Source organism: Eptatretus burgeri, chromosome 11 (genome assembly GCF_056783735.1).
Source record: "Eptatretus burgeri isolate ZD-2024b chromosome 11, Ebu_testis_v1, whole genome shotgun sequence".
NCBI lineage: Eukaryota > Metazoa > Chordata > Myxini > Myxiniformes > Myxinidae > Eptatretus > Eptatretus burgeri.
Window position 1 is genome coordinate 9,561,877 of NC_140971.1, and position 12,737 is coordinate 9,574,613.

Genomic DNA, 12,737 nt, shown 5'->3' on the forward strand with positions numbered 1-12,737 from the left:
ACAACACGGGGAATGTGGGAAGGGGGAAGGGCGAAGGGAGGGTGAGGACGTTCACCCTCCCCCTTGTTGTCACTCCCTCTCTATACTATGACATCGATCCTGACTGCGATAGAAAGGGAGAGGTGATGGGTTTGTGAGTGGGCGGTCCAGGTGAGAGAGCTGGCTCGTTTCAGGCACACTAAAATGGAGGAATGAGCAGATGTGGATCCTCGTGTTTTAATCATCCACAGCCATTCAATTTCGTTCTGCAGATTTCGCAAGGAAGGAACCAGAGATCCTCAAACCGTCTACCTTTGAGATCACGAGCCGATTGAACGAACCTTCACAACCCCAAGCACATCACTGGACCGTGTGTCCCAGGAAGGTGGACTCGTTCCAGACAAGGTATCGTCGGTTGTATGGATGATGCGGACTGTGAACGCTTCGTGAGCGGGGTCGGATTGAGGCGAGTGGGAGGGTGGGCACCCAACAGAACTGCCGGGGCTGGAGACCCAATTCACTGCGTGCAAGAGGTCACCGGGTTGGGTAGAGCAGGGTTTTATGTGACGATCGCAAAGACTGCATCACAACCACCCACCTTGTTCCTCCTCTCGCAATCACAACCACCCACCACGTCCCTCCTCTCGCAATCACAACCACCCACCACGTCCCTCCTCTCGCAATCACAACCACCCACCTCGTCCCTCCTCTCGCAATCACAACCACCACCTCGTCCCTCCTCTCGCAATCACAACGACCCACCTCGTCCCTCCTCTCACAATCACAACCACCCACCTCGTCCCTCCTCTCGCAATTACCTTTGAAGATTAAAGTGTACAATCAGAAGAGCGTTTGGACCAAGTGTTGCATCGTTGGAGAAGTCAGTGAAATGTATCCACGATTGTCCAAGAGTTTGGCTGATTGGGGGGGGGGGGGGGGCAGGAAAAGAGAAAGAGAGAAAGAGAAAGAGAAAGAGAAAGAGAAAAAAAAAACACCCAAGCATTATGGTCACACTCCTGCCCAAAGCGAAATAGTATAATATCATTTAGAACATCCTCAAAATAACTATATCCTCTTAAAACCAAAGAAAACTTAAACACGATCATGAAAGTCGAGGAAGCTAGGTCAGTTCTGCAGGTATCATTTCAGGCGCGTATGTTGAGTTGTAACTGGTTCATCTCTAGGTGCTTATCTCCATCTATCTTGTTTACAGATGAAAAAAAACCCATCTCTGTTTACTCTATATGAAAGGGAAACGTCACCACTTGCCCCCCTCCCCCCCCCACTTTCCCCTTCATATTGGTTAAAAATATAAAAAGGCGTGATAGAACGAAAGATCTTTCATTTGCGTTTCCTCTTGTATTTGTTCAAAAAAAAAGTAGGCAGATCATTCGAGCCGAGCTGCAGACCGTTGGTTGTAGTTGCAGCATAATGACGTCAGCTCAAAGGGTTAGGGTCACAATGTCAGCAAAACAGCTTTCTGCAAAATTTTCGCTCAAGCGTTTATAGAAAAATGGAGTTATTGACTTCTACTCACTGCTGAAGGTTGATGACTTCGTCCAGTCTGAGCGGTGTCCCATAAGCTGTTAATCCTGAGTGCGTGTGAATGCAGTCACAAGTTCAATAAGAAGCAAAAAAAAAAAAAAAATGCCATGATCTTTCCTGGGAAAACCACATTTCCAAGCTGTCCTCCAAAGCCAGTCACCGACTCTGCATCCTCCGTCGTGCAAAGCCCTTCCTTGGCACACCTGAGCTTCTTACCTAAAAGAAAGCTTTCATCTGCAGCCTGATAGAGTGCTGCTCTCCACTCTGGGCTGTTGCTCCTGCTTCATACCTAGCTCGACTTCACGCTGTGGAAAACAAGGCGTTTAAGATCATTGGTATCTCCCACGATGAAGTTGAGGTCCCTCACTGTCTCATTGCAGGCAGGTCAGTGGTCTTTCTGTCTTCTACTGTCTCCTCTTCGGCCTCACTCCCCTTGCTCTGTCTGAGATATGTCCCTTCCCCCCCCCCACCACATTTCTGCAGGGTGCTCAAGGTCTGCCAGCAACCCCCTTCTGGTGAAACTTCCAAAATCACAAACTCCCACACTCTCTTCAATCCCACTCCTTCCTCCAAGTCTTCAAAACAGCTGTTCACCACCACCTCATATCTTCCCCCATCCAAAACCACAATCTTTTCTACCCCTGTTAATCCACCCCAAACCCACTTCCTTCAAATTCCCTGCTTTCCTTCCTGAAAGTCCCTGTAGTGTCCATCTTGTTTACCCCATGTACCTTGCCCCATCCCTCTCCCTTCCACAGATCTCCTAATGTCTCTGTTCCCTTTTGTCTTTTGCGTCCCTCCCCCACCCCTCTTGTCTCCCGCTCCCTTTGTTATACGTTTATGTGTGTTAGCTCTTATATGAGCCTTGACAATGTGTACAAAAATAAATAAATAAATAAATAAAAACAGCAAGAAATGGTACATCACCAGTGGCCCAATTTGGTGTTGTGTCCACAAATGAATACGATCCACTCTAACTCGGGTGTCATAAATGGCCAGTGTCCGTGGGAATAAGCTGCTCACCAAAAGGGGTTCGATGATAGTAGTCCCACGGTTGAAAGGAGTGAAAACCCGCTGAAGATAGAGCCACGACGTGGCACGGAGCTGCAGGTGCAGAGAGCAAAGTGCTGCTGGAGGAAAGGGTCACGAACAGACATGTGGTACAAAACTCCGTGAGTCAAGAGATGAAATGCGTCACTGAAGATAGGACTATGAATGCGGTAAAACTTCAGTGAACTCCAGTTTAACTGCAGTAAAACCTCAGTGAACTCCAGTTTAACTTCAGTGAAACTCAACTCCGTGAGTCATTTTCACAACGGTGCAAATAGCAACTTGCCAAGCAGGGAAGGGTTGTCACACTTGCGTTAAAGCCTTCTTCTCCCTCTCGTCCCCCCAAGGAGGAGGTCCAAGAGGCCAATAGTAGTGTGGGACAAAATTATTGGTTAGAAACCAGATTTAAAAAAAAAAATAAGAAAACATGCCATTGGTTGGACAAGTAAATGGAACAAAATTCATGATGTAAACGTACTGAGAAATTGGCACCAATGAAAAGTACATTACACGTTTTCGTTGTAAAAATGAGGACAGATCAAATACAATGACTGACATAATTAATTGTTGTGTGGGGTAAACCACAAGTACACTTAATCATTTTCACCTTGTATTTACATCATCATCGTACTAAAATACGCCATTTGGCGTCTGTCTGTCTATTTTTGACCGTGATACATTCGGTCGTTACTTATCCAATCTCAAACAAACTTGACTGGAGGACTAAGGGTCACATTATGGAGGATGGAGCAACTTCATTTGCTCCCCCCCCTCCCGAAGGGGGTTTTTCCACCTGGGTGAAAAAATAATTAAAAAAATTTTCCACAAAAATAACAACACTTTTGATAACATATCACAATTATTACAAAACAATTAATCTGCCATATAAAACACAATGTGCATTTGTGTGTTTGTTTGTGTGATGTCTGTTCCCCTTCAAAAGGATGATTTAAGAAGGGTTTTAAGGCCAATCTTTTAACATGACTGTGCTCACTACGGTCTATTTTTTCAGGATTAAAAAAAAAAAAAAAAAAAACTGGAAAAACATTTTCCATTAAAGACTAATTATGTCTCTTCTTTTGAAAATGTAGACGGTGACTTGCAACCAGGTCTCACAGTGGTGCACAGAAGCGTTTAAAAAAAAAATAACAATAAATAGAATGCGCAGGGAGGTGAAATTCGCTGCAAGTGATGTGTAACGCGCGCAGAGTAAAACGAGTGTTCATTTACAAATGTGCGATGGCTAATAAAGAAGATATAAGCACACGTGACGCTAGGCCGAGGCTTCAGGCTTTGGCACACTCAAGGCTGTACCCTTAAAATGAAACGTCTCAGAGGATAAAGAAAATAGGGTAACATTTGTATGTGTAATGTTTTAAAATAATGCTTTTTCTTGCTACAAAACATCATATCTTCCAGTCTGAATATTTCGAATAAAATAATTCCAACCTGTCATTTTTGATGGGCTTTAATTCTAGTACTAATAATATCCCCCCTCTCCCCAAGGGGTTTTACCTCCTTGGACAAATGTGTGCTAACTTGTATAAATAGCTTATCGTGGTGTTTCTTGGGGCACCACAACCAGAAGTTAAAAAAAATATATTATAAACCACAAACATGTACGATTACTTTTTTAAACAGTCGCTACTGCTGTTTAACACTAAAATGATACGAAGAAACACCGACGTTCTTGAGGAATTATATGTTTATCACGTCTCACACAGACCAATGGATCCGTGCCAAGATCTGCGGTAATCTATACACTCTACAGAGGATAATAACATGACCGTTCCTGCTGATGCTTGAGGAAGTGGGTGTACTAGCACTTAGAAATACACATATTAGCACCGAAGTCGCACTTCAAAATTACAGCACCGCGGCCCTGCCTTCGTACCGCGGCCGTGAAGTTGAACACAGTACCGTGGTTTTGGTGAAAGCATACTTCATTGGGTGTGGTTATTACACTGCTTTGTAGTTGTAGTTAAAGCAAAGGACTGCAGCCCTTGCTTTGGTGCCAGTACGTACCAAGTGTTTGGATCAACACGCTCTGATCCATCAAAATCAAAGCGTATCAGGATTGTACGATTGACACCATAGGTCAGAGGTCACTCATCTGGGACCACCTCCTCATCGAACAACATAAACTGTCATCCAGTGGTTCTTAGGTAGGGTGTTGCTTCACAGAGTACACCATCCATCAGAAGAGAGCTGAAGTCAGTTGACCCCTCTGCATTTCGGTTCATGTGGACGTTACTGCTCCCCTCAAAACGTGTAGGCTATTGTGTGCCGGTGTTAAAGTCGAATTATAAATTCCTTCCCGGCTGCCCTGATTTCCAGAGGGTGGGGGAGTGGTACGAGAAACCACTAGCGGTGGGGAAAGCACACAGGTTCTCCATCGTGGATGCACCACGGCCACGGTGACGTTTGATCACTGAACCGCAAACACCCTGCCCGAGGACTTTCAAAATAAAGCAACAGCGACGAATGGAGATCGGACGGCAACTTTGATATTACATCAGGTAATTGCAGTCTGTAGAGGGTTTCGCAAGCAGCCGTGCTCACCACAGGCTCGCGGTGCCACCATCTGTGCTGCCGCAGCAGGAGGTACTTAAAAGGTCTATAGGGATAGTGTGTGCGTTAAAGGGTTAACACCATGACCCTTGGCTCACAGTTACTCCCTCACCAGCACCAACAGCTGCGGCACAGTCGCCAAGTGTTTGAGTCTCCCAATCTGCTTTGTTGTCAATTCTCTTTGTATTGTCACTCTGCTGCTCCTCCCCCCCCCACCTCCATCCAAGGCATGATGGGTCAGACCACCTTGACCAAGCAAAGCCCCAAATTTCTAAGTCATCCTCATAAGTTTCCACCACCAGTCCCACCACAAAACTCTCAAGTGTAGTCATGTCTCTGAGGGCTCATGTACGCAGGTACCTGCAAGGATACCTTCTACAAGTACATGTGTTTAGATCCAGTAATATGTCCCTGAGAGGGATAGGTTCTTAAAAGGTACTTTAGTTAATGACAACTTATTCCCACATTGGAGGGTTCTCAGGGAACGGTTCTGCCCTTCTAAGTCTTTCACGAATTGGCTGACCAGACCATTACATGACACTGAACGCGTTTTGGGCAGGAATTTGTAATTTGTTCCTACTCTTCGTGAAGGACACCACGGGGTCTTTAACATCCACCAAACACTGACGTCACTAATGTTTGTCTCACATATGATACATGTACAAGCTCATTCATGAGCCCAAGATCACCATAAAAAAAAAAAAAAACCTATCGGTGATGTTGATAAATTATGGGACCTCGTCCTGATTATGGGACCATATCAAAATATAAAATAAATAAAAGTTCCTTTGAAGCCTTTGATGCAAAATGAGACTTTGGGACTGCAGAGAGAGAGAGAGACCGACTACTAGCGAGACTGGACCATAATAACGCATGATGGGGCATTTCCTATAATGATCCTCCTTTAGCTGAACCTATGGAGTGTTATTAGACTTACATTTCAGCCAAACCTCAAAAGTGAACAAAGGGGGCTCCACAGACGTCCTGCCCAGAATTCCTTGAATAAAAGGATAATATATCGAGGGACGAGGAAAGAAAAGGGAAATTAAAGGACCGGTGATTTAATGAACATCTGGCACTTTAGCCGACGAGACATGTGGGACTAGTTTCCCACGACACCCCAGCACGCTTTCCCTCGGTCGCACAGCCGTGGGTGAGCTTGAGCACCATTTGGAGCTGTGCTAAATAACGGATGCAGGGGTGTGACCGCTAACCCCAAAAGGTATGGTAGAGATAAACGCTGAGGTCAGGGTCTCACCCTTTCACTTCTCAGTCGCTACGATGGAACACACACAAACACACACCTTCCCCATTTGCCCAAATCAATATGCAAATAAATAAATGAATAACTCCATAACAGCAACAACAATTCCACCCAATAGTTCCACCACTTTTCGTAAGCAGCCATCGTTGGCTTCGGTATCGGGTATGGCTGGACTGCTGATGCAACACCCTCTGTAATTTAGAGCAGGATTTTTTTAATTTGCTCAGGGTGCCGGCGATAGCTCTCCTACATGTCATGAAGGACACGGCGGGATCTTTAACGTCCACCAAGTATTGCAAAGATGGGACGCCCAGCTGAGGGACTGCACACCTACTGATAAATCACCCTGCATGCGAGACACGAGGAGGAACCCAGACGAGATAGCTTGGAGGCGAGTGTGCGTTCCGCAAGGGTCTCGGCCATTTTAACCGACCAGGGGCTGGCCATGAAAGGGTTTGATGATGGCGATCATTACAGGCGGTCTACCCGCGCAAATGACGTTTTGCCCGATACAAACAGCACAAGTCTCACTGTGCTAAAGACTAATGAGAAACGGTCGAGTTAATCGGGCAGTGCCCCCAAGGCGCCGGGCTCTACCCCCGGGGCACCGGACGTCAAGAACGTTTAGGTTCCTGTAAATTACTGCGGTCTCCTTGACAACTAAACTAAGCAAGGGAGGTCACAGCTGGTGCCAGAATCACAAACCCCACACTTCCTCATCCTCAAATACATACTTCTGAAATCAATTTATTTATTTATTTCAACCATTAATGAATTATAAATTGGCCAAATCGTTGCAACGTACGGCAGATCCCCCCCCCACAAAAAAAAAATAAAATAAAAAAAAACTAAAAAAAAACTTCACGTACCCTCTCCAACATTAATAATCCAAATAAGTGTCAGAAAAATCTCTCAACAAAAGTCCTTAAACAAAAGGATCAACGTACAAGGAACCAGGGCAGCAGACACAACAGACCCCTCTCATTAGCATTTGCTTCTCATAAAACATGCATAAGTTATCACTTTCAATCAGCTTCAACTGCTCCTCAAGCAAAAGGGCACTCGGTAAATGGACAACTTGGGACTGGCACGGAGGGTTCAAGGAAGGTTCATTACCGCGGCCGGATTTACAACACAATCAAACATGGACGACGGGATTCACCAAACAAACAAACAATCAGCTCTCAATCCATTCCTAACACCACGGCATCATCCCAGTGTTCGCTCCATCGGATTGCTACGTAGGGTTCGAAACAAACCTCCAAATAAAAACACCGTTATGAATCATTAAACATCTCCTGGAGATCAACATGGAGGCTCGCGGAAGAGCCAATTATAGGGTCCAGGTACAAATGGTGTCACACCGGTGGGGGAGATAAATAGCCAGTGATGATGTGGTGATGTGGTGATGGGTTACCAGGGTAAGGGTCGCTTTGTGACACACGCTCGACGTGGAGCAACTTGCAGCCTCGTGTTGGACTCATACCTGGTGCTTGGAATCTTCGACAAGCATCGGATGAACGGTCCACGAAGTGGGCCCAAAGGTGGCCGAGTAAGAGTGCCACAAAATTGCGGACCCCTTTGCTACGTCCCAATCAGCCAATCCTCAAAGATGGGTGTGTCATTCCAGAGATGTTAAACTTCGTTCCGCAAAGCTCTTTACAATAAGCTTCCATGAAGGGTGCCATTGAAATACTCCAACAATAAATTAGATCGTACACAGCTTACAGGAGGTGGATGGGTGGACACTGGACGCGATGCCATCTTTCTCACGGATCATCACAAAAACAAAGCACGAGAGGCACAGAAGATTCAATCCTGACACATTGATGAGCTAAACTTGTGTCCTGTCCACCAGTCGCACACACAGGGAAACCATTGTCCCGCCAAGATTCCAGCAAATGGAGACCTTTCGCTCAGTTAGCTGTTGGTTTGAAGTGCCATTCTGCCCACACAGATGCTGCCAAGAACCAGGATGACATGAACGTGGAGGCATTTGAGTGACCAGAGACCCCGTGGGCGACATGGTCAAATGCCAATGCAGTCTTATCCTCGTGGTGTCAGAAACCTGTGAGGTAACAAGTGGAATAAAAAGAGAGAGAGAGAGAGAGAGAGAGAGAGAGATTAAAAAAAAAAATCAGAACAAACTAGAAGGGCACTCAATAGAGTGCATACCACCAACCCATAATGCCTGATCCACGAGAATATATCGGGCCCAATACATTTTTGAAATATCATGCCATACAGTACTATATCGGTTTGGCCCTATCAATGGTGAAGAATCACTTCAAATATTAAATAATTCTCATATCCAGATCCAGATTCAGATCTTCACCAAAATCGAACCAATTTGGCATGGTCATACACCTAACCTGTCCACCAAGTTTCATCCGAATCCGTCAACAACTCTTTGAGATATCCTGCACAAAGACAAACAAACAGACTGAAAGGGATGAAAACACAACCTCCTTCACCTTCGGTGGTGGAGGTAACAATAGGATACTTAACTACATGTGTACTTTTCATCGGCGCCAATTTATTAGTACTTTTAAATCATGAACTTTGTTCCATTTACTTGTCCAACCAACGGCAGTCGTGCAGGCGTGTTTTTTTTTTAATCTGGTTTTGAACCAATCATTTTGCCCGACACTACTATCGGGCTCTTGGACCTCCTCCTCGAGAGACAACGCTTTCCTGCCTGCAGCTCGCTATTTACACACTGTCGTGTAAATGACTCACTGACTTGAGTTTCACTGGAGTTAAACCGCATTCGCAGCTCAAAATTCAGCCACACATTTCCTCTCTTAAATCACGGAGTTTCGTACTCACCCAACCAGACCAAGCAAGCACCTTGTTCAGCTCTCAATCCTCTCTCTCCACCTGTAGTTGTGTCGTGAGAGCTTGTACCCCCTCTGGTCAAGTTCTCATTCTGGGATTGAGAACTTGACCAGAGGGGTACAAGCTCTCACGACACAACTACAGGTGGAAAGAGAGGGGAGTACAAGCCGTGGGTGTGGTCCATCGAGAACTTGATCAAGTGGACACAATAACAGCTCAAGCGCCCACCAACACGCCAAACAGATATGCCGTTACCATTGGAAACATGGAGAAACGGCTCACAAATGCATCATCAGCCCATGCTCATATCAGTCCCGCCCTTCGGAGCAAGGAAACTCCAACGCTAGTGACTAGCAGCGACAAGTCAGCTTGGCAGCAACAAATCCAGTCACCTATTCTGCAGAAACGACAAGGCAACAGGTACTACATGTTGAGTGGATAATGGTGCTGAAGTGAAAGTTTTACCACCTTTTCACAAAAGTGAAGGGCAGCATCTATCAATCCAGTTGCAGGCAGTGAATCACTTGCTCATCACCACATACCAGGAGAGATCTTTAATGCTCAATCTTGAACTGCAACGAGTATTTTGATGGGTATTCGTGGTTGCTGAGTTACCTACACCCATCATCGGGGCTGATTTTCTTCGCCAGTTTGACCTGCTTGTGGATGTCAAACATCACAAGCTCAGACACCACGACCAGCCTGACTGTGCAAGGAATCATCAATCATACACCCTCCATCAGCCCCATGTTCGTGAAAACTATATGTCCTTCACGTTATGACACCATCCTTCGTGAATACCCAGAGATTGCTCGTCCAGTATACAGGGATTGTGCGATCAAGCACTCTATCACTCACCACATGGTAACTCATGGACCTCCAGTTGCAGCATGACCACGGCACCTTACCCCAGATCGTCTGATTAGCGCTCAGTTAGAGTTCGAGCACACGCTTGAACTCAGCATCATACGACAATCCGATAGGAACTGGTCTATACCCCGACATATGGTACCGAAGAAGTCCATTTGCAGGATTTTTCATCCTCACTCGAAGGTGCATGTGTTTTCCCCCAAGAAAGACCTCGTCAGAGCACATCACCAGATACCGGCGGAGCTGATTGACAAACACAAAACAGCCATCACAACACCTTTTTGATTCAACGAGTTTGTCCGCATGCCATTTGGCTTGTGCAATGCTGCGCAGCCGTTTCAGAGGTTGATCGATGAAGTCATCCATGGTCTTCCTTTCGTCTATGCTTCCCTTGACGATCTGCTAGTAGCAAGCCCGTCAGAGGAAGAACACGAGGCACACTTCAGATTACTTTTCGAACAGTTTGTTGAGTATGGCATTGTCATCAATCCCAGCAAATGTTACTTTGGGGTGCCATCCTCCCTCGCCTTTCTCAGCCACGTCATCGACGAACACGGTATATATTCACTGGAGGAGAAAGTCAAGACCATACAAGCATTTCCTGCACCCACATCACAGCAAAAGTTGAGGGAATTTCTTGACCTTGTGAATTTTTACAGGTGTTTCATCCCTAACTGCAGAGCCGAGTATCAGCCATTGATGGACATACTAGGTAACAAGAGCAAGAAAAATCAGCCCGTCACCCTTGATGAAAAATTGTCTGCCTTCGAAGAGGTGAAGGTAAGGTTGGCCGAGGCCACGCTTCTTGTTCATCCCAAGGCTGAAGCACCACCATGCCTCGAGGTCAATGCCTTGGACATTACATGGGAGTAGAAGTTTTGCAGCAAAATGTACACGACGTCTGATAGCCACTCTCCTTTTTCGAAAAGCATTTTCAACCTGCAGAGACCAGATATCACATGTTTGAGAGAGAGAACCTCTCGCAACCTATCTGGGTGTCAAACACTTTCGGCATATGCGAGAAGGGAGGATATTCTCTATCTATACAGACCTCAAGTCATTAACCTATGCTCCCAAGTCAAGACTCTATTCTCACTCTCAAAGAGAAGTACGACATCTTGATTTTATCTTCCAGTCCATGACGAACTTGAAGCACATTGGTGGTAAAAACAACTCTGCAGCAGATGCACTCTCCGAAGTTGACGTAAATGCTCTGGATGCATCCAACATCAATTTCACTACCATAGCTGAAGCCCAACAGCATGATGAGGAGCTACAAAGGCTGCAAACCAATTCAGTCACTCCAGTTCAAAGAGGTACCACTCCCCACTTCTGAGGGTAGGATTGTCTGTGATGTTTCCACAGGTGATCCTAGTCCTTACGTCCCTCGCGAGTATCGACGTGCAATTTTTGACACTCCGCACTATTTTTCTCACCCTGGCATCAGAGCCACTCAACATTTTGTGACTCGGTGTTTTGTCTGGCAGGGAGTGAATTGTGATGTCAGAGACCCAAAATACATCATCAGGTCTCCTCTTGGCATGTTTTCTACACTAGACGCCAGATATGACCATGTTCACATTGATATAGTTGGACGGAAAAAGTTCCTGTGCATCATTTACACCGATATGAAATGAGAAATGAAAATGAACACGTCACATTGTTTGGTCATATCAATATTTCATGTTTGACAAACATGAAATCGACATTAGAACGTCACCACATGCGTGCAAGACATGTCTCCAAAATGGCACTCATGACCTCCAGCTGGGTTATGTTATGTGCGGTGATGCCGTCCCATACCATCACGCTTTCAATGCCTAACGACTAACGTTGCACAACACATACGTCAGCCGTGAAGTTCCCCTTCCCATCGATAAACGTGACAACAGCCATCGCTACTGTCAAGAGGGATCCTCGAGTCATCTGCAAAGAGGATAGCTGCCCAATCTTGTCTTGTGAACCTCAGACATCGTCTACACCAAGCTGGGTGCACATGTCGATTATGTGTCAACAAAGATCGGACGTAATGCTCGTCGTGGTTGGATTGTATGCTCGCGTAACCGATTCCTGACAGCTCTAGCATTGATTGGTTGCAAGCCAGGGATGCTGAGAGCTTTCAAACTTTGTCTGGAACCAATTCCTAAGGTGTACCAACCAGATACGGTTATCATGCCGACGTGACATCATACGTGGTTGCCCATAACGTGGACGGTCGCTGATGTTGCCTGCTTGTTGATAACGTCTCGAGGGTGACTGTATGGTACTCCGATGAACACCAAATTGCCTAGCCCCAACTTTTTGTGGCATTCCTGTCTCAAGCATGCGTTTTTATACGTCAAAAATGTTTTTCACATCTGGGATGGTTCACAGAGTTGTGCTGCTTTGCAATTTTTTTGGACGAAAAGTGTTTATTCTGCTTCAGAGTTGAAGGTTGACTATCGCCACTATGTGCGATGCACTCTTACAGGTACGAAGTTTCTTTCAGTCCAGGTCACAGTACCGAGAAAAACGTGACTCGACCGCTAGGAGGATCACAAAATTGGTCCTTCAGTATTAATATATAGATAGCCACACACATTAGTTCCACTATATTAAAATATATATATTTATACATTTA

General features: G+C 45.6%; 1 protein-coding gene across 1 annotated transcript in view; it reads right to left on the reverse strand.

The window, feature by feature from the left end:
- Positions 1 to 7,342: 7,342 nt before the first annotated feature.
- The window catches only part of TTI2 (TELO2 interacting protein 2), a 50,910-nt gene continuing 45,515 nt past the window's right edge, over positions 7,343 to 12,737 (reverse strand). Inside the window, exon 9 of the mRNA XM_085845153.1 lies at positions 7,343 to 8,477. The gene's annotated coding sequence lies outside the window, so the exon portion shown is untranslated. The remainder of the gene's footprint in view (positions 8,478 to 12,737) is intronic.